At 52.4% G+C, this 21,592-nt stretch overlaps 1 protein-coding gene across 2 annotated transcripts in view; it reads left to right on the top strand.

Annotated features, from left to right (window-relative positions):
* Window positions 1-787: 787 nt before the first annotated feature.
* The window catches only part of SH3BP4 (SH3 domain binding protein 4), a 32,652-nt gene continuing 11,847 nt past the window's right edge, over window positions 788-21,592 (top strand). The window contains exons 1-2 of one of the 2 annotated variants that reach the window (XM_033064718.2): window positions 816-865; window positions 6,829-6,980. The gene's annotated coding sequence lies outside the window, so the exon portion shown is untranslated. Of the gene's footprint in view, window positions 866-6,828; window positions 6,981-21,592 lie in introns of both variants that reach the window. The other variant, XM_033064717.2, reaches the window with a different exon arrangement.

Genomic DNA, 21,592 nt, shown 5'->3' with positions numbered 1-21,592 from the left:
AGGAGGAGCCAGCACCAGGAAGAGGAAATTTAATCATCAAATCCCGATTAAACCCAGGAAAAAACAAGGAGGGGGGTGGGAAGAGCAGCGGCTCGAATAGCCCGGATCCATCTGCTCCGATATTTCTCGCTCAGCTGCTTTTCCAAAGGGTGTTCCAAAGGGAGATGGCTACTGTGGTGGTGTTGGTGGCCACCGTCTGCGGGTGCACTTCGTATCTATCCCTGTCCTGTTGTGTTGGTGCTCCTCGTATCCCATTTCCTAACCTCGCATCCCAGCCGGGCAGCACAACCCCAGGGCGGGGTGTTCCTTCAACCTAGGGGATTTCAGGGAGCGCAACCCCCTTTTTCCGGCGTTGGGTGCTCTGGGAAGCTTGGAAGCCCCTCTCCGACCGTGCTTAACGCAAGAAATCAGAGTTCAGCGTTTTTCTCCGTGTTTCTCCTGCCTTTCCCACCCTCGGAGAGCAACAGGGGCGGGATTTCTGCTTTACTAGGGTTTCGCAGCTTCGCTTCCGTGACAAAAACGGCCAAAAAAAAAAAGGGGGAGTAGGAGGGGTGGGCATAAACCCCTTAAAAAACCCAAGCTGCCCACCATGAGAGTGCCCACCCTCACCACCGGGCTGGGCGGGCTTGTGATTTTCGCAAGGACGCTCCCACCCGCTCCCCCATCCCCGTTTTCCCATCCTTCCCCCCACCTCCCCACGTGTTTTACACGAGCATTCCCCCCCGCGTCCCCCGCGCTCCCGGCCACGCCCCGGCCACGCCCTGTGACGTCAGCGCGGGCGGGCGCGCGCGGCCCGTGCCGGCGGAGGCGCGCTCGGAGCGCAGCGGGGCCGGTCCCGGTGCTCCCGGTGTGGGAGCGAGCGCAGGTGAGAGCCGGGAGCTGGGCGAGCCCGGGGGATGCCGGGGATGGGAGCGGCTCCCCGCGGGCTGCGGGGCCGCCGGGGAAAAGTTTGCGGCGGTGGCGGCGGGAGGAGGGCGGCGGTGGTGGCGGAGGGTCGGGGTGAGCCGGCGGCGGAGCGCGGGGAGGCGGCTGGGGAGAGCTGAGTGTGAATGTTTGTGAGTGTTTGTGTCCCGTGTGTGACACCGGGTGCGCTTGTGACCGTGTGCCAAGTGTCCTCTGTGTGTGTGCGAGTGTCCGTGTGTGACACTGTGGCACCGCGTGTGTGCGGCTGTGAGTGTCCTGTGTAACTGTGTGTTTCCTGTTTGTGTCTGAGTGTGTCACGCTGTGTCGTGTGCCCTCCGTGTGCGTGTCCTGGGTGGCTGTGCATGTCACTTGTCCCCTGTTTGTGTGTGACTGTGTCCTCTGTGTGTGTGTGTGACTCTGTGCGTGTAGCGTGTCCCTTGTGTGGGTGACTCTATATGACTGTGTCCCCTGTGTGTGTGGCCGCCTTTTCCCCCGGTGTTCGCGTCCCTGCCCCGTGTCCCCGCTGCCGTGGGGTGCGCCGGGGTGTGGATGTGACCGCGGCACGCGTGGCTCCGTGTCCCCGTTCCGTGGCAGATGCCGTGTGCCGGGTGTGCATTGCCCTCCGTGGGTCCGCACACGCCTTGTCCCCCACGTCCCGCTGGCACTGTCACAGTGGGGACGATGGACACCGGTTGACACCCAGGCAGTGTCAGCCCCGGGGTAAAGGAGCCGGGCTGGGCTGGCTCCTCTTCCTTATCGGCCGCCGCTGGGACGCTCCGGCGGGGGAGTTTGGGGCAGTTCTGAGCAGCATTCCACCGGCCGTGCCTGGCATTGGTTTCCCACCAGGATTTTCCCAGCTGGGGCTCGCCGAGGGGTCGGTGACCTCTCTGCTCCTCGCTGGCTGCCCGGGGATGTGCTTTGGGAGCGAGGGATGCCTCGCAGGGTTTGGTTTTCCAGCTGTTGCTCCCGGGACAGCGTTGGGTGGGAGAGGTGGCGTTGTGCAGGTGTGTGATGTGCTCCAGGCACAACACCGATTTTTTGGGATCCCCGACTGTTCAGGAGTAACTGGATGTTTCTTAGGCGCGGCATAACTTTGGTACAAAGGGGGACAGCGCTGACTGGGAGGTTGTTCTGTGCCCAAATTCAGCCACGCTACATCGAAGCCCCAAAGCCCAGAGGAGCTGTGGGATGTGGGATCGGGCAGATGCAAATTCCTAGCGCAGCATCCCTGCTGTGGAATGCCCATCACTGCCTTCCCCCCACCTCCAGTTAGTGCTCCCTGAGATTTGCCATGATTAAGTTTTGGCTGTTAATTATTATATGCATTGCAAGTTAATAATTCAGTTATGCTGAACAGAGCAGCAGCTTGGATAGGAGTTGGAGGGGGGTGTGTTGTGTTGACAGCTCTGTCTGGATGCTGAGGCTCTGGAATAAGAATTCATCCTTGATTTCCTTGTGCCTCATGTGTTAGCAGGATGCTTAAATTCACCTTAAAGTAAAAAAATGTCTCGATAATGAGAAGGACATCCTTGTGGGATGGCTTGTAGGTCTGACAGGGGCCAGTGGTGGGGTTTGAGAGTGGGATTAATGCTTGGGCTTGATGCCTTCAGAGGGCTTTTCCAAACAAAATAATTCTGGGACCCTCAGAACGGTTGTGTCTCCTCCTGTCTATTGCTCTTGTGTCGGTACCAGATCCTGCAGAGGGGACAGCATCTCTGGTGGGAGCTCTTCTCTCCTGTTCTGCTTTTTCCTTCTTTCCTCCATTCCTCTGGAGCAGCTTGCCCTGATGAGCTGGGGCTGCCTCGTTCCTGGAATGTTGGATGGGGCTTGGAACAGCCCTGGTCTGGTGGAAGGTGTCCCTGCCCACGAGGTGAACTTTGAGGTCCCTTCCAACCCAAACCATCCATGATTCCATGATGATTCCCTCAGCTTTCCAAGGTCTCCATGTTCTTGCCACAGTGAGCTTTACACCCCTGATTGCTCACAGCAAAAGAATTCCCACTTTTCTCATGACCCCCCATCCCATGGACCCACAGCCCCCACTGAGCGCATCCCCTCCTGGCTGGGGAATTTTGCAGGCAGAGATGCCAACTTTCCATGGATACATATATTTCCAAAATAACCCTGTTCAGGCCCTGTGGAAGGGAATGTGCTTTTCAAAAATAGCAGCTTCGTTACTTTTAATCAACCAAAGCTGGAGTGATTGCAGCCGCCACTCGCCTCGGCGCTCGACATCCTAATTATGTTTGCCTTTTAATGAGAGGAAAACTATTTGCCAAGCTAAAATATTTATTTTAGCCTGGTGGGGTTGCTCGTGAGAGCTTGTGTGGATGGTATGGAGGTGGTTTAGATATTGTGTGGGGGTTTGTTGTTTTGTTTTTGGTTGTTTTTTTTTTTTTGTAATGGGAAAAGCATTTAAATATGGCAAGAGGCTTTTTTTGTGCTGGGGCTGTCTGTGCAGAGGGAGCTGGCAGCTGGAGAGGTCGGGATGTGCAGGGGGATTTGCATCCTCCTCAGTCTCTTTATTTCCAAGTGGCCTGGGAGTTGTGTCGCCTCCTGGCTCCATGGGTGGATTTCTGCTGGCAGCTGGCACAGGAGTGACTGCAAATAACCTCACCTGGGATCCTCTTGGCCTCAGGTTTGGCCAGGTTCTTTCCTGCCCAAAATTCATCCTGAGAGCACCTGAGCTTTGCGGGCTGGCCCGGAGGCTCCCCAGGAGATGGTGAGGAGGTAGCATGGGTTTTTATGGAATCATGGAATTTCCTGAGTTGGGAGGAACCTGCAAGGATCAACGTTCAACCCCTGGCCCTGCACAGACATCCAATAATCCCACTCTGTGCATCCCTGGGAGCATTGTCCAAACCCTCCTGGAGCTCTGGCAGCCTCGGGGCCGTGCCCATTCCCTGGGGAGCCTGAGCAGTGCCCAGCACCCTCTGGGGGAAGAACCTTTCCCTGATCTCTGACCTAAACCCTGCCCTGACACAGCTTCAGCCATTCTCTGGGTGCTGGCCCTGGGTACAGAGGGCAGGGGATGGCAACACCCAGGTAGCCAAATGTTGATTTCCTCAGTGACCAGTGATGAGTCAGCTTTGAAGCAAGGGGATCAACCCACTGGGAAATGTATTTCTGCTTATTAACTGGGATATCTTAACTGGAGCCAGGCTGGGATATCTGGAGCCAGAAAAGCCAGACAGGGATATCTGCTCTGGAGCCAAGCTGGGAGAGCTGGGGGTGTTCGAGTGGGGAAGAGAAGAGAGCCGCTGTGAGGGCCTACAGGGCTCCAGGAGAGCTGAAGAGGGACTGGGGACAAGGGATGGAGGGACAGGACACAGGGAATGGCTTCCACTGCCAGAGGGCAGGGATGGATGGGATACTGAGAGGGAATTGTTCCCTGGGACGGTGGGCAGGCCCTGGCACAGGGTGCCCAGAGAAGCTGTGGCTGCCCCTGGATGCCTGAAAGTGTCCAAGGCCAGGCTGGACACTGGGGCTTGGAGCACCCTGGGACAGTGGAAGGTGTCCCTGCCCATGAGAGGGGGTGGGATGGGATGAGCTTTAAGTCCCTTCCAACCCAAACCATCCTGGGATTCTCTGATGGCTGCGGCAAGGTGTTCATGGAGAGCAGGGTGTGAGTGCTGCTGGGGTTCCCTGCCCCTCTGGACAATGCCAGGATGCAGGAGGCATCTCCACTCCTAGTACCAGCTCAGAACCCATCCAAGTCGCTCCCCAAAATTTGCAAAGTGAGATTTGAAAGTACAGAAGGCATCCCCCATCACTTCCCTGGGCTCCCTCCTGGCCAACAATCCCTGCATTAACCCTGCCCAGGGCTTGGGCACAGGGCTGGCATTGTCTGGGGACCTCGGCAGTGCTGTGCCAGCCTTGGCTGGGGCGGGGAGCACGTGGCTCTGCTGGTGCTGGCACCAGCAAAATCCCGCTGGCAGGACGTGGGAGCAGAGGCAGGAGGGGCTGGAGGAACCCTGGGCTGTTCCTGGTGGAGGTGGTGGGGCTGTGTCCTGTTCCTAAAGGAGCTGAGGAGTTGGTGTCACCAGCCTGTGGGGACACCAGGGCAGCTTTGCTGGTAAGGGTGAGGCTGCAGGGTTTTATTGCATTCAGAAGGATTTGCAGCCCCAGCCAGCTTTGTGGCCGTAAATAATATTTGGGGTTTTAGGAAGGGGAAAAGGAGAAAGCTCTTGCAGGACCTGCAGCTTTGGCACACGCATGTCTTGACAAGTCCCTTTGCTTCCCAAACAAGGTGGAGGGATTTGCTTCCAGCAGCTCAGATCTGGTTTTTAGTGCTCAAGTGATGCCCCAGTTCCATTAACATCACAACTATCCACGCTGAAGGATAATTTTTGAGAGTACCTGTGGCATCTTCCCCCTCTTGTGCCCTTCCTTGCAACCTGGAGGTTTCCTTAATTTCTCCTGATGGTCCTTGAATTGATTTCCATATATTTGTGTTTCTGTGGGCTTCTGAAGGAAAGTGTGGGGGTATGGATAGGGATGTGTGTGGATGGCTCACAGCAGCAGGGAATGCAGGGGCACATGTAATGCCTCTGCTGCCTCAGGGGGGCTGTGGGTCCAGGTGTTTCCCAGGGTAAAGTAAATTTTTCATGGATCAAAGAGCAGACCAGAAAGCTTCCAACTCTTTCATTGTGTCCCTGGATTTGCTTTTTGTCCATCCATTGGGAAATTGGCTTTTTGGGTGGAATCACATGTTTTTGGGAGGAATCACTCAGTGTGCGGCAAGCAGCATTTCCTGGCTTTAATCCCATTTTTTTGATGGCCAAGCTGCTGCCCTTCCACTGGGACCCCCATGAGTGGGGACCCCCAGACCCACGGGACATTTCTATTTTTACCCAGCAGATTCCATGTGGATTTGTGCTAGGGGTTATTTTTGGTGCTGGGAGGCAGCCATTCCCATTTCCAGCTGCCATATCACTGGGAGAGTCATGCTGTCATTCCCCAGCTCCTGGGGCTAAAGAAGTGCTCCTGCTTTTTCCTATCTGAGTGGGTGTTCCTGCTCTGCCCAGGGGAGAGGTTGTGTCAAATCCAGCTGTGGGAGGCTGGCACATCCTATCTCCTCATTGAGGGATCATCACAGAATCCCAGATGGGTTTGGGCTGGGAGGAACCTTAAAGCTCATCCTGTTACATCCCCTTCCAATGGCAGGGACACCTTCCACTGTCCCAGGCTGCTCCAAGCCCCAGTGTCCAGCCTGGCCTTGGACACTTCCAGGGATCCAGGTGCACCCTGTGCCAGCACCTCCCCACCCTCAGAGGGAAGAATTCCTGCCTAATACCCAATTTCTTTCAATTTGGGAGAATAATTTAGTAGCCTTAAACCTCTGTATATGAAAATACAAAGGTGGAAGGTGACCAAGCCACTTATTTTGTAATTGCTCTGGTGTTTCTTCAAAATGAAATGGCTTCAAAATGAAGGAGAGTTGGCTTAGATGGGATAGTGGGAAGGAATTCCTCCCTGGGAGGGTGGGCAGGCCCTGGCACAGGGTGCCCAGAGAAGCTGTGACTGCCCCTCGATCCCTGGAAACATCCAAGGCCAGGTTGGACATTGGGGCTTGGTGGAAGGTGTCCCTAGAAAGGCAAAAGATGGAATGGCATAAGCTTTAAGATGTTTCCAACCCAGGCCATTCTGGAATTGGGTGATTTTTTAGCATCTGGCTGCTTTCATGTAAATTGGAGGGATGGTGGTGCACATCTAGTTTTCAGTCCCTTTAAATGATGGGGAAAGCTATAATAATAATAATAATAGTAATAATAATAATGTTGTGAAAGCCTTTCCTTTTCACTGTTCTCTGCATTCTCTGGAGTTGCTTCCTCTCCTGTCCCATGGGAGGGTTGCCCTGGGGACCATCCCATCCTTTCCACGAGGGGAAATCACTGCCACAGAGCCAAACCAGCTGTTTTCTAGGTGACTCCAGCAAATTTCGACCCAGCAGGGAGTCCTGGCCGTGCTGTGGGATTGTGAGGCTGCCTTGCTCATCCCGTGCTGCACAAGCTCCGTGCTTCCCTCTCCTCTCTTCAGGGGTGAATCCAGCTGCCGCCCTTCTCCTGCTGTGCCTGGTAAAGTGCTTTAGGTCATCCCTCTGAAGTGTTCCAGGTCGTTTTTGGGGGGCAGGGTCGGCGTGGTGTGTGGCCTTGTTTGAACAACGCTGGCTGTTTCCTTAGGAACAGGGAAAAAAAGGCATTTTTGGAATTGAACAATGGTGCGGCGCCGGCTGGGTCAGTGCGGAGGAGCGGGGCAGGAGGTGTTTTATGGGCATTGCTGCTGGAAGCAGTGATCCTAAAGCTCTTTTCCGCCACAAGTTATGAATCTGGGATAAGCCCAGGAGTGGGTTTGCTTGGACTTCTTAGTGTGGGTGCACCAGGGCTGGGTGCAGCATCCATCGTTTTCTTGGCGTGGTGGGGGAAGGTGCTCAGGTTATCCAGCTAAAAACGCCTTCACGGGTGAAGTGTGGAGAAAGGGAGCCAAAAAAAGCAGGAATTGGAGTCACAGATGCTGTGGTCACACAGGGAGTTCAGCCCAAAGTCTCCCAAGTCTCACACACCTCTGAGACTGAGAGCATTTCAGCCCGGGTCGTTGTTGTTTGTGGGAGATGTTAAATCCCTAATTCCTGCCTCATTCCCTGCTGCTGCTCCATCCTCTTGGCTCACATCCGTTCCCAGAGCGGCCGGGGGGGCTGCTGGGTCCCTCGGAGCAGAGGCTGCCACAGCTAAAATTAACAAAGAGAAACTTCCCATTTTTTTGTGAGCGCTCCAGCTTCCGGAAAATGGCAGCACGCTGGAGGCAGGCAAACAAAACAAGGCGTCCCCGGCCAGAAAAAAAAAAGCCCTCCTCACCTCAGAGGCATTTCCTTGCTTTCTTTTCCACCTCTCCAGCCTCTCTCCCTCCCCATCCTGGCTGCTCCATTGAAAACCTGCCATCAGATTAGTGCTCCCGGGGTGGGGCTGCTTTGGGAAGCAGAGCTGCCTGCATGGAAAGCCAGCCTTGGGAATCGTTCTGCTCTCTCCCCCACATCCCCTCCTTATTGCTTATTTTGCCAAAAACATCCTCGCTGGGGCTTTTTTGGGTGCGTGTGGCTGCACCTTGGGGGCTGAGCTGTTGGGATCCTTAAGGAAGCACAGGGAATAGTTCCCAACGAGCCTGGGAGCAACTAGTCCTTGCAATGGATAAGGTTTGAGGGTAGGGGGAAATAAAAGGAGGAGATGCTTGAGTGCATCCTGAAAAAAAAGAGATCCATGAGTTCATCCCACAAAAGCAGGAGCTGTGTGAGTGAATCCTGCAAAAAAAAAAACTGAGGAGGAGGTAGGGGTGCATCCCAGAAAAAGGAGGAGATGGGGAGTGCATCCCACAAAAAAGGAGGAGGAGATGCCTGAGTGCATCCCAGGAAAAAAAAAAAGCAGGAGGAGCAGATGCGTGGGTAGATCCTGGATAAAAAGAGCTGTGCAAGTGCACCCCAGAGAAGGAAAAGAGTTTGTGTGGGTGCCTCCTGGAAAAAAGAGGAACTGTGCTAGTGTATCCCTCAAAAAAAAAAAAAAAGGATGAGGAGATGAGGGTATCCCTCAAAAGGAGGAAACATGAGTAAATCGCACAAAAAAGGAGAAGCAAGTGGGGGTGCACCCCAGAAGACAAAAGGGGTGGAGGAGAGGGAGAGCTGCATCCCACAGCTTGTCTTCCCTTTCTCCAGCTCCTCCTCCTTGGAGCAGCCTCCCCAGGAGTGGTACCTCTGCAGGGATGCATCCCTGATTGCTCAGCTGGTATGAGTGGGTTTTTGGGGAAAGGGGAGGAAAACCTGGCATCTCTAGCACTGTGATGGGTTATTTTGGGGGTGTTTGGTGTCTTTTTTTTTTTTAATACCAGCTTCCCAGAAAGCATCTCCTTTTCAGCAGCTGAGCTTATCAGGGAGTGAGACCACAAAACAAGGCTTTCCTGGGGTCTTTGGAAATGTTTTTCTTGGTTTTCTGAGAATGGGCATGGACAAAGTGTTAGCTGTCACTGAGAGGTGGCAATTACCTCATCAGCAAAACAGAGCCCCTGTACTGCCCGTGCTGGCCTTGGCCAGCTCATCATTCCAAGGGTTGCCTGGGAAGGATGTTCTGGGATGGGGACATCGCTGTGGTGGCTCTCCTCCCCTGCCTGGCTCTTCATATCCTGCTCAGCCTGGGAAATGGGTGAAGTCTAGGGGAATTTAGGGTTAGTTTTTTCATTGAGAGCTGTTGGAGTCAGCAAACACAGAAACAGCTTGGTGCCGTCGGTGCTTCCAAGTAATTTTTCTGTCTCTCCCTCCTGATGCTCCTGAGCTGTGGCCCCTGCTCCCCAGGGAGAGCTGCCTGAAAGTTAATCGCTGCTGAAAAATGCTTTAATTAACTCAATTAGCCAGATGGTCCATCTGGGCTCCTGCAGAGCCTGATGAGATCCCTGGAATGAGGTCACAGCTTCGCCCTGGTGATGGGGAGGACATAGGGACTCATGCAAATCCCCACGGGATGTGCTGTGCTCTCCAGAGCATCCCTGCTCCTGACCTGCACTGGGAGGTGTTGGACAAGGGGGAATTGCTTTAAACTCACAGGTTTGGAGGGCAGGGATGGATGGGATATTGGGAAGGAATTGTTCCCTGGGACGGTGGGCAGGCCCTGGCACAGGGTGCCCAGAGAAGCTGTGGCTGCCCCTGGATGCCTGAAAGTGTCCCAAGCCAGGTTGGACACTGGGGCTTGGAGCACCCTGGGACAGTGGACGGTGTCCCTGCCCATGGGAATGAGATGAGCTTTAAGGTGCTTCCAGCCCAGAGCATTGCCTGATTGTGCACCTTGCCCTGCCGTGGGAATCCCTGAGATTCTTCTGCAGCCCCTGCTCTGCCAGGACATGGGAAGAGCAAGCAGAGAAAGCCCTGCACACTGTTGGAGCAGAGGAATGCCGGGCCCTGGAGCAGGGATTTGGGAAGGGTGAGTGTTTAACCCCTTGTGGGTATGGTGACCATTCCATCCCAGCTTTAGCTCAGTGTGTTGGGCTCTGCTTTAAAGCCTGGCCTTACAGACATCCCAAGGGAAACTGCTTTTCCTGGTGATGGAAACCAGATCGCAGGCAGGTGGAGATGCATCCTTTAGGCAAAAAGGGGGAATGTGTGTCCTGAAGGGTTTGGATACCACTGGAAAATCGTGCAGGGAAACTGAGGCACGGAACATCAGTGTTTCTCCATGGGAGGATTAAACCATGATCTCTGCTGTCCAAAAATGGGCTCTAAAATCACTCTAAAAGGGTTTTTGGTGCAGGTGGGAAAATAAGTCAGTGTGGGAATATTTGCTGTTGGGCCTAATTTTTAGGAGATTGTGATCAGAGTGGTGATGCTGCATCAGATACTCCCCTGGCTTGGAGAGGGAAGGGAAGGTGTTTTCCTTTGGGAAAGGGCAGGTAATTCCTGCTTTAAGGCAACAGAGCTTGTGAAAGTGGGACAGAGGGTAATTCCCAGTGGGAATGCTGGCAGGGGAGGTGATGCTGCTGGGAGCTACCAGGATGCAGAGCATCTTCCTCTGGATTGAGCATCCACTGCCCAGTGCTCCTGCCTGGAGAGGTCTCAGCTCATCCTCAGCTCCAAAGCAGTGCAGACTCTGAGCATCTCCCTGATTTCTTTCTTTTTCTGGGATTCATTTGGAAGCAGAGCTTGTCTGTGGAAATCCCACACTCTGTAGTGCTGCAAACACTTCTGCCTCACTTTTGCCTTTCACCAGAAAATCCTCACCCCCGCTTCCTGCACAAAAAAATGTGAGTAATGCTGGAGAAATTTGGGATGAGGCCCAGCAAACGATCGGATATCCGGCTAAGCAGGGCTCTGACTTCTGCACTGAAAGCTCCCAAATGAATAATGCAGCAGGAGGAATGGCAGATTTCTAAGGATTATATTTTTCTGGTGGTGCTCTGTTTTATCTCTCTTTAAATCTTCACTCTGCAAAACTTGGGAATGGCTTTTTTTTATTTCATTGCCTCAATATATTTGTTTTATGCTCAAATAATAGCACATTTCCCATCGTCCTGTTTAAAGCAGAGCTGATGGTATTTAAAAATAATACTGGTGCCAGTTGTCTTGTGATGCACATCATGTGTTCTGGCTGTAAATGTTGTTTACTGGGATCACACATGGCAAAAAAAGAAAAAAAGCTGGATTCACTGTGAAAGTGGGTTTTTGGGAGGCTAAAATGCCAGTGGATGTTGCCCTAAGGAATAAAGGGTGGTGGTGACTGTCTCCCTTTTGGTTTTCTTTCCTCCTTCTGTACCCTGCAGAAAAAGTTCCCATTTTTTTCCTGTTGATCGAGTACTTAAGTCATTCTTCTAAATATAAATCTCTCTTGATGCGTCAGCTGTGCCTGGGATTTCACTTCTTTTATGTGGCACTTCAAGCAAGTTTTAATTAAAAAAAAAAAAAAAAAAGGTCCATCTGCATTGGTTTGATATTTAGGGAGTTTTTTTCCTCATCAGGAGCGTGTCTAATTCCAGCCTGACCCTGCATGTGGCCATCAGCTGGTTGTGTTGGAGAGCATCCTCAGCTCCTGCAAAGTTCTTGCTGTGTCCTGCTTGGAAACAGGGAATTGTTTGGGTTCTAAAGGACCTTAAAGCTCATCTCATTCCAGGGCAGGGACACCTTCCACTGTCCCAGGCTGCTCCAAGCCCAGTGTCCAGCCTGGCCTGGGACACTTCCAGGGATCCAGGGGCAGCCACAGCTTCTCTGGGCACCCTGTGCCAGGGCCTCAGCACCCTCATAGGAGGAATTTCTTCCCAATATCCCATCTCTGTCAGTTTAAAGCCATTCCCTCTTGTCCTATCCCTCCAGGCCCCCATAAAACATCTCCCATTCCTTGGAAGTCCAGGTCTTTTCCTCAGGACTGCTTTCAGTCAGTGCTGCTGCTCCTGGCAGAGCTCTCCCGTCACTGACACCAACATCTGCTCGATCCTAACGGGGGGGAAAAAAAACCTGGGGTGTTGATGCTGCTGTGGAAGGTGCTGAGGACAGGAGGTGTTGTCTGGGCAGTCGGTGAAGGTGCCATGGATTTCTCTTCTCCAGGCAGGAGCCTGCTGCCTGCAGCCCCTGTGTTTTGGGTCTGGAAATTAAAGCACATCGCTGTGGTTGTCAGAGCAGCCTCCAAGCAGAGCTGGTGGTGGGATTGAAGTTGTTTGCCGCAGAAATCCATAAACGGAGCAGATTCTGTGCTGCTCGTGGCCTGCTGCCGCAGGGAGTCTGTCCCTGAACACGTGGGGATTTCTAACCTCACTTTAGTCCTTACTTTCTGAAAAGAGGTGTTCTTGTTAAGACAGAGGACAGGCTTTGGGCTCTGCTGTATCCCCTGTGTGGCTGTCAGTGGCTTTGTCTTGTTTTCTCTAATTTGGGCACTTGATTGGCCCAAAACCACCCGGTATCACAGCTGGTAATGCTTCACCCCTAATTCAAGCTCCAAAACCCCAAAATTTAGCTCTGTGTTCTTACAGCTGGGAATTGAGCAACCTGGTCTGGTGGAAGGTTTGTTTGCCCATGGATGGGTAAAGAAGGGCTTTAAGGTTCATTTCCAGCCCAAACACTTCTGGGATTCTGTGAAATCTCAGTGGGAATGAACGGAGCAAGTGATTCTGGGGCTCCAGCAGGGAGGCTCTGAGCTTCCTCTTGGGCAATGAGAAGCCAGTGCAGGTCTGTCTCCTTCCAGGCTTGCCTGGGGCTGACTTCTTGGAGCCAGCAGAGAGGGAATAACTTGTCCTTTGGAAATGTTCCCTTCTGTGGTGGCTCGGAGTTGTCCCTTTTTTCAGGGATGCTCTTGTGCTCTGTGTCTGATGCACACGTGGCAGCTGTTTTGTCCTTACGAGTGCAATGCAGGGAGTTGTAGAAATTACTCCACTCGAGCAATAAAGCTCTGCCTTGAGCAGGGAACAACCTGCTGTGGCTTTAGGATGACTTTCAGGTGTCATTTTAATTCTGCCTGGTGACTAATGCCGCAAAAAAATGTGTTTGAGATTTCAACCCTGCTTTGTCCAGCGAGGAGAGTAATTTTGAGTAAATTTGAGCAAAGATTTTTGCCAAATTTGCATAAATTACTATTTTTACACCAAATGACCATGCTAAATAAGGGGCATCTGTCTGCAGAATGGCTAAATGTTTTGCCAAGGGTTATGTCCTAGCCCAGAGAAGCAGCTTTGCCATCGCACACGGTGGGGGGTGCAGGGACAGGACTTTGGCTCTCTGTTAATCCTGACTCGCACGTTTCTTAAACTGACGTAAAGCTGCGGTTCAAAGGGCCTGGCTTTGTTTGCAGACAAAGCCTGCCCATAAACATTTGGGGCTTAAAAGTGATGAAATTGGTTTCTTATCAGCCATCTGACCCACGGTGATGGGACTGAGCAGCTCTTAGCCTGCTGAGACCAAACAACAAAACCTCGAAGCAGCTCCGAGACCGAAACGACAAAACCCTGAAGCTCTGACAGATGTGGGTGGTGTTGTTTTGGTTTCTTTTTTCCCTGTCATGGCACTCCTGATGCTGTGGAAAACGCTTGGAGCCACTGCTTGGATGCTATCTGACCTCCCTCACCCCCAGGTTGAGTTAATTTGCAGGTTGCACAGAGTCTCTGTGCAGTCTGACGGGCTTTAATTTTGGGGTAATTAATTAAACAGGCAGGCGTGGTGTTTGCTCCTGTGTTGCATAAACAGCAGCCGGTTTTGGTGTATCTCAAGCACCCTCCTGGCTGGCAGAGATAGGTGTCTGCACCTGGAAAGCTCATTCCCACCCCTGGAAAAGCTCTAAGCTAAATGAAAGTGAGGACTTGGTGCTTCTGAAAATCCCCTGAAATGGTCTTTTGTGTCCATGTAATGAGGGTGGTGTTCAAAGTATGCTCTGGATCGAAGCAGGAACACTTCCTGTGATAGGTCTGCAGCTGGGTGCATTTGCAGGTGACAACAAACCTGAGGTCCTGATCCTGGCTCTGGTTGGTTGGTTTAGATCAGATATTAAGAAGAAATTCTTCCCTGAGAGGGTGATGATGGCCTGGCACAGGGTTCCCAGAGAAGCTGTGACTGTCCCTGGATCCCTGGAATTGCCCAAGGCCAGGTTGGATGGGGCTTGGAGCACCCCGGGGTATTGGAAGTGTCCCTGCCCATGAGACAAACTTTAAGGTCCTTTCCAACCCAAACCATTCCATGATTCTCTGATGTGTCCTCACATCCTCTTCCTACTTGCATCATCACCTGGAATTTTGCTCTCCAGGTGTCTGTGCCCCCTTTTCAACATGGAAATCCCTGGTTGGGTGTGACCAACCTCCATCTTGCCTTTCCATGAGAAGACCACCAACTCCAGCAAAGGGTTAAACTGCTTAAACCCAGGTGTCCTGGGAAATCTGGCTGGAGAATGTTTACCAAAGAGGAGCTTAAAAAACCCTGCTGTTTTGAGGGAATTCTTTGCAATGTGCTGATTCTGTTTGTTTCTACTCGAAGAGAGGAAAGGAGGTTTTTGGCTCCTGTCAGCATTTTCAGCATAGCTGAGGGTGTCCTGTAATGCAGCAGAAGATCAGTGATGGATTAATCAGGAAGGTGTGCAAGAAAATTAAACCAAGGGGGAGGGTGGTTTTGACCCTTGAATCAGTTCTTGGAATCCAGAGAGGTTTCATTCATTATTGCTTGGTGTCCAGGTGGCGAGTTGGGAACAAAACCCCTTGTTTTTCCTAAAAATGGACCTCCTGAGGATACCTGGAGATACATCAATCTTGGTGGTGTACTTGGGCTGGGAGAGCTGCATGGAATTGTTGGTGACGACCTGCTGGGAACTGCCTTGTCTCTGGTGGTCTGCAGCTCATCTCTGGAGCTTTGTGCTGTCCTCTCTGCACCAGCTGTGGTGGCAGCCTGTCCAGCCAGCAGGACAAGTAACTTTCTTGTGCCTGCCCTTCTCTGGTCATGCTGGTGGGACTGGTTTTCCACCCAGGAACAAGGAGGACACGTGGCATTGCAGCAGATCCTCTCTGTCAGGCAAGGGCAGAATCAGTGAAGGGTGATGGGGACAGGGCTCTGAAGTGTTGATGCAGTTAAAGCTCTGTCATCATCTCCTCTTGGGGGAAGCTCAGCAGTTCAGGGACTTTGGGTTTTGACAGCTCTTGAAGGCCAAATTAGCATCCAAATTATCCGAGGAAGGAGAAGCTGCCGGGACTGCGGCTGGAAGGTGGGAAGCTGGAGAGCTGCTCCAGGATTTTCTCAATTAGAACCTTTTGCCTTCAGGCTTCCGTGGATCTGGTTGGTTTGAGATGGGGAGGAGGGGCTGAGTGGGTGATTATGAGATGGTCCTTGCAGCATCCACAGAGGTGGGAAGCTGTTTCCCCTCCCTTTGACTTCCGTGGTTTCCCTTACTCTGCTCTTTGTGGGTGTTGCCCTGAGATCTCCTGGGTGACCGTGGTGTCTGTATGCATTTTCCTGGCAATTCTGGCAGGATCTTGTCTTCAAAAGTGTCTTGCTGTGGTTCTGGAAATCTGGGTTTCATTTCTCCTCCAGCACCAATTGCCTGTGTGAGCTTGGGCTGTTGCCTGATCCAGCTCCAATCTGAGTTTCCTTGCTTTGTGAGACATTTGGTCCATGCTTTTGGCCCTAAGCATCCTTCAGGAACAGTCTTGCTTTGGCTGTTGGCCAAACTCTTGGACTTTTGAAGGACTTTGGAGGGGCTGTGACGGCTTGGAGGAGGATGGTTCTCTCCTGGACTCCTGTTCTTCCATCCAAGGGTTTTGAAGCTTGAGTTTGTGGCTTTTATGTTTAACTGCCCTGGGAGCACAGCAGTGGACATGACTTTGGGTTCTCATGATTTTGTTGGTCCCCGTGGGACTTGTCTGGATTAAACTCCTTGCCGTACCAGAGGAGCATCCACCCACAGCTCCCTGTTAAAAAGCCAGAACACCTTTGGGAGTGCCCTGCCTGAATTGGGAAATGATTTTTCTCTTGGAGGAGCGTTGAGCAGACAGCAGGGGCAGGGTGGGCCAGGACTGAACTCTGCCTCTTCTGATATGGGAGGGACATCAGATGAGAGCCTGTTCCTGATGGAGATGAGTTTTCCATTGCCCACCTGTGCAGTTCATTGCTGTAGGACATTTTAGAGACAAAAATATCTGTGGGTTCAGGGAAAGATTGACCAAGCTCTCCTCTGGGCAAGAGCTCCAGGTGAGGCTGCAGAACGGTCCCTATTGAGGTCTCCTTTGATCTCACTGCTTCACCAGGGGCTGTTTGGGCAGACACCACCTCTGGGTTTTTAATTGGCTCTGGGTTTTTAATCTGCTCTTGGGGAGTGCCTCACTCTGTGCCAACAACAGCATCCCCTGCACCGAGGACCATCCTGCTGCAGACATCCCTCTGCCTTGCTTTTTTTGGGGGATGGGGCAGAGGGGTGGCTGGTCTTGCAGCCCGTGGTAGTGTTGAAAGCATGTGGAAGCAAGTCCAGCTTTTTCTATTTACTTGCCTGCGTTATCAGGACGGGCTTGCATGTCATGGTTGTGTTGCTCTGGAGCGGGAAGATGTGGGCTGTTGTTCCAGGAAAATCTTTTTTGGTTGCCCTGTAAACCTCACAAGGGTTCCTGCCCTGTGCAGCACCTCCAGCACCTTCCTGTACTTCCAGGTTTTTTAAACCTCTGCCACACCAGCACTGTTTTCAGGGATTTGGGGTGGGCTCTGGGGCTGCTGTGGGTGCTCGAGGGTGGTGCTGCAGCTCCAGGACCCTCCTCTGCCATGGCAGCAGTGCTGGTCAGCAGCAGGAGGTCCTGCAGGGAAAGATCCCTTTTCCCACCCTCAGGACTCATTTATACTTGGGTCTCATAGAGCTGGTGAGGGATATCCAGCAGGACTCGTGCTCCAGAGTCTATAAAAGGAAACCTTCCTGTCCTTCCTGCTTTGCCTGTGAAGGGTGACATCCCCGGCAGGGAGGCCGTGACGGACACCAGGCACCAGCACACATTCTGCCTTCATTCCTTCCCTTCTCCATCAAGCTGGCTGTGCTTGGCTTGCCCTTGCCTGGCAGCAGGAGCTGAGCCAGGCTGGAGCTCCAGGGCAGGATTTTTCCATGGGGCTTGGCAGGGAGCGGAGGGCACGGCGCAGCAGTGTTGGGTGCAGTCATTCCCACATCACATGGTGGGAATGGGCTCCAGAGCAAACCCCTGGGACGTGAGGGTGCTGCAGGAGGGATGGGAGGTCCAATGCTTCCACAAGTCCCTTCTTGTTTGCCAGAGAAGGGGCTGAAAGCACCGCGTGTTGTGTTCCTGGCAGCTCCCGGGAAGCTCGCGCTGGGACGGACGTGTGAGTTCACACCAGGGTGTTCTTTCTGCTACAAAGAGCTGGTGTTTGGTGTTGTCTGAAGGGCTGGTTTATCTCTGCTTGGCTTGGGTGGGTCTTTTCTCCTTTTTTTGGAAGATGAAAGCGTTGGCTTGGCAAGCACAAGCGGTGAAGGAGGGGGAGGAGATAAGAGAGAGGCAGCAGGTCAGGAATCACCGGGATACACAGCACAGCTGGAATCAGATTTGGGGAATGTTTGGGCAGGGCTGATGGGGGGAAAAACTCAACAGTAGCCAGCTCTTCCCCACCCATCCCCACCAGCAAGGCTCGTGGAAGAGACCTGGATCACTGGGACACAAGTTTGTCAATCTGTTCCTTGCTGCCAGCTGCTTCCAAAGCCGTCCCAGCCTTGTAGGATGGCATGCAGAGCACCTGGACTGTGCTGGTGTGCTCAGTTTCGAGTTTTTTACCTGCCTGAGGATCTATCAGGACAAGCATGGGAAAAGGAGGGACTTCTTGAGGTGCTGGGATAATTTTCTGCTGGGGGGAAGTGTGTCAAGCTTTGTGTTGTGTCATAGCCACCAGGGAGATCTTGAAGGTGAAGGATTCACAGGGCAATACCAAGTTCCTAAATCAGTCCTAAACTTGGCAAAACCAAGTTCCTAAATCCTAAAAATTTGGCATTTCCAGTAACTTTGGGGCTCTTTACAGCTTCTTTTGTAGGCCCTTGCACCTTGCAGTGAGTTGGTGTCATCTGGCACTCCCTGAGCAGCTCCCTCAGGACTGGGGTGTCCCCTGCGTGTGGAGGGGTCTCATCTGCATCTCATCCCACAAATTTGAGTAACTTGGGGTTTTGTGACTGATAAAAGCAACGTTTTCAGTAAATTCATTGTGTGGGATGAGTGTTGTGGGGAGTGCTGTGGCTCTAGGAAATGAATTCCTCCCTAGAAAAAGTTTCAATTTGCTCATATCCAAGCAAAGCCGACTGTTTTTAAAAGAAACCTCCAAAAACATTTCTATGTTTGTAGGAGAGCCGGAGGAACTTGACTTTGGAGAAAGAAAAAGCAGATTAAAAGCCATAAAGCAGCAAGTGCCTGGAGTTGATCTTGCCTTTGGTGTGGGGAGAGAATGATGAGGGATTGATTGGAAGCTCCTTCTTTTTTCCTCATATTCAATTTGTGGCCAAGGGAAAGGTGGGAGGTTTCCCCTGAGCTTGCACCCCAGCATTGAGAGGCTTTTAATGGATTTTCCAGGGAACCAGGGGTGCAGGGTGGTAGTTAGGGCAGGGCTGACCAGTCTTGTGTTACGGTGACTCCTGTTCCTTGTGCTTCCCACGGACATGGGAGGGACCCTGCAGCTCTGGGGAGGGCTGGGAATGTGGGATGGACAGGGATGTGCTCTGCTCCCTTTGCTGGTGGCAAATCCTTGGCTGCACCTGGAAGGACCTGCCTCCATCTCCAGCCCTGAGGGTGCTTGGTACCACCCAGCCCTGCCAGCCCTCCTGGCTCTTATCAGCCCAAATTCTTGGCAGCCAGCGACTTTCCCTTCCTGAGGCTCCTGGAGGGGTCTTCTCCCACCCTTGACCAGCAGCAGATCTCGCTTCCCACCCTCGGGCTGTGCACTTTTGGGTGTTCCCGTGGTTTTATTGCATTTCTTTGCTCCAGGAAGTGTTTTTGGTATTTTTCCTGGGGTTGCTTTTTCCCTGTCCAGCATGGCTGGGTGCCCATGGTGTGTCCTTGATTGATAGCTCAGTGTCTGGCCAGAGGTGGGTCCATCCCATAATCCCATCAGATGAGCTTGGAATGATGGATGGAGCTGGGAGTGCTGGGCTCCGCCTGTGCCAGGAGGTCCTGGGGGCTCCCCTGGGCCTGCAGTTGGATTTTTGGGCTAAGTTGTACCAGACATTTTGCAGAAGTTATTTTTAACCTTTTCCATGCTGCAGCTGGGATGCTGAGTGCTGTGTGTTCAGGTGCTGCAGGAGAAGTGACCTTTGGCTGTAGTTTTCAGTCAAGTTTTAGTAAGTGGGTTTTTTATAGATGAGACACTGTCACCTGCCCCAGACCTGCTGCTGCTCCGTGCCTGGTGGCACCTGGAGGGGCAGCTGGAGCTGTGCCAGGGGATGTTTAGGGTGGATTTTAGGAAAAGGTTCTGGCTTGTAGAGTTGGGTTTGACCCTGCAGTATTCGCTGTGCCTCAGAGGAGGAAAAAACCAGTGAAACGCAGGTGTTGGTGCCTTTGAGAAGCTGCAGGACGAGCTGGTTGCCCACTGGTTTCCTTCCCCCACCATTCCTTTCAGATGCTGTTTGTGGCTTTGGGTAAACAGATGGGGCTGGGTTTTTCCCTGGTCTATATTTAACCCCAGGCTAAATTTAAAGCGCTTTCAGAGGAGTTTGCAGACCATTGTCTCAGTGATTTCTAAACAAATCTCACCCCTTCCACCCTTTGTTTTTCCCCACTTATCCCTTTTATCCTCACACAGCCTCAATCTGAGGGTTTGCTGGTTATCCCTGCCTTCAGAAACAGTTTGGGTCCATCCCCAGCTCCAAAAACAGGGCTCCTATCTCCCAAATCCAGCCGTGGCCCCCATCCTTCTTTTTATGTGTGTGTGTGTGCATCCCTACATCCAGGAGGGACAGACAGAGATCCAGGAGGGACAGTCAGATCCAGGGTGCTGCTAGCAGGAGAGGAAATGCCTCTTCACATTATCCCTCGTTTTTGTGTGTAGATTCTTGCTGCCTTTTGGGGCCTCAGGGTTCGATGCAGAGGGGATTTACAGCTATTTCTCCACACAGCCACATCTGTCAGAGGCCTTTAGCAGGAAGCTTCCCATCTCCTTATATAAATAAGAGGGAGGGGGAGCATCCCTGCAAATTCCATTGTGGATATGTCAGTGAGAGCTGTCAGGGCTGTAGCTGCCATATTTAATATAAAATTCATTTTATGCTGGACCAGCAGGCAGGTGTTGCAAAACATATTGGTGGCTTACCCTTGGTTTTTTCCTACTTTGTGCAGTGCTGCCTGAACGGGGGGGAATTTTGGGATGCCACAGCGGTTTGATTTTATTTATTTTTTCTTTTAAACAAGATTGTGTGCAAGAATTGCCAAAACTGGGTAAGTGTGGGGTCTCTAGAGGGAGGCACTGCGTGTTTGGGGTCTTTCCATGCCCCCTGGAAAAGCTGCAATCCCAAATGGCATGAATGGGAAAATGAGTCGATGGTGAAAGGTACCAGCCAAGGGGAGCGTCCTTCCTCCCTGCCTTGCTTCCTGCTGGAGCTTCCTGCTGGTTATTCCTTTGTCTTGCTCTAGATCTCCTCTCTTACCTGTCCCAGCTCTGATAAGCTCAGCCTTGACTCAAAGCCTGGTTTCCCTGTGTTTATTCCCTGCCAAGCCCTTTCCCCTTGGGTTGCTCCCAGCAGGACCTGACAGGAGGCTCTCCTCCAAGGGGAAATGTCTGCACACAAGTTCTCCCTTCCCTTTTCTGGCTGCAGCCTGGTGCATCCCTTCCAGCCAGCCACATTCCCGGCATACCAGCCCTGGGGATGGCTTGGGAAGCATTTCAAGCAGGCTGGAGTATCTCCTGCTTAGGCTCTCCCCTGCAAATTTCCTCTTGCTGCATTCCAGGAAAGGGCACCAAATCCTTCAAGATTTGCTGTTCCCTCTCACAGTGCCTGAGGAGACATCAGTTCTGTATTCCCACCTAGGGAATTTGGGTCTGGCTGTTATTTTCTGCTTGATTTCATTTCCAAGCAGAGGGAGGAAAAGAAAAAAAATTGCATGGGAGGGGGAGAAAAGAAGAACAGCATTAGGAGTGAATGAAAATCCCTGTGTAAAACAAGAGATTTGGCTATAATTTTTAATTAAAACTCTTATGGTTGAGACCTGTTGGTGGTTTTGCAGCCAGGCTGGAGTTTTGTGGCAGCTCTGAGGGAGCAGGAGGCAGGGGCTGAATCCAGAATTTCCAGGATGATCCCGGGTACGCCAGACAGCATTCCTGCTCCATGGTGCAAACCTGGAGTAGCAGCTCAGGGCTCAGGCTGTGCTCCAGCCATGCCTGCAGCCTTCCCTGCTTGTCCTGACCCATCTGGGCACTGTCCCAGCTCCAGAGGACACGGGTGACGTCAGGGGAGCTCTTGCCCATGCTTGCATCAGCCACAGTGTTGGTGGTGGGGGTGTCCTGTGGGAACGGGCTTGTGTCCCTCTCAGCTCCAGCGGGCTGATGCAGCTGCTCTTCCACAGGGGCTCTGGAAGTGTTTTTGCAAGTGCTCCTAGAAAAAAGAAGGGAAAACCCCCTTTGTTTTGATGGTATTCAGTGCAGGAAGGGATATTGCTCGTCCTGGTTGGCCAGGTGAGGGAAGGGATGCAGGGAGGAAGTGGGAAGAGCAAGTCCCCATCCTAGGAGATGCTGCAGCGG

Source organism: Catharus ustulatus, chromosome 7 (genome assembly GCF_009819885.2).
Source record: "Catharus ustulatus isolate bCatUst1 chromosome 7, bCatUst1.pri.v2, whole genome shotgun sequence".
NCBI classification, from domain to species: Eukaryota; Metazoa; Chordata; class Aves; order Passeriformes; family Turdidae; genus Catharus; species Catharus ustulatus.
The sequence above is the reverse complement of the archived record's forward strand: the minus strand, read 5'-3'. Positions and strand labels throughout refer to the sequence as shown.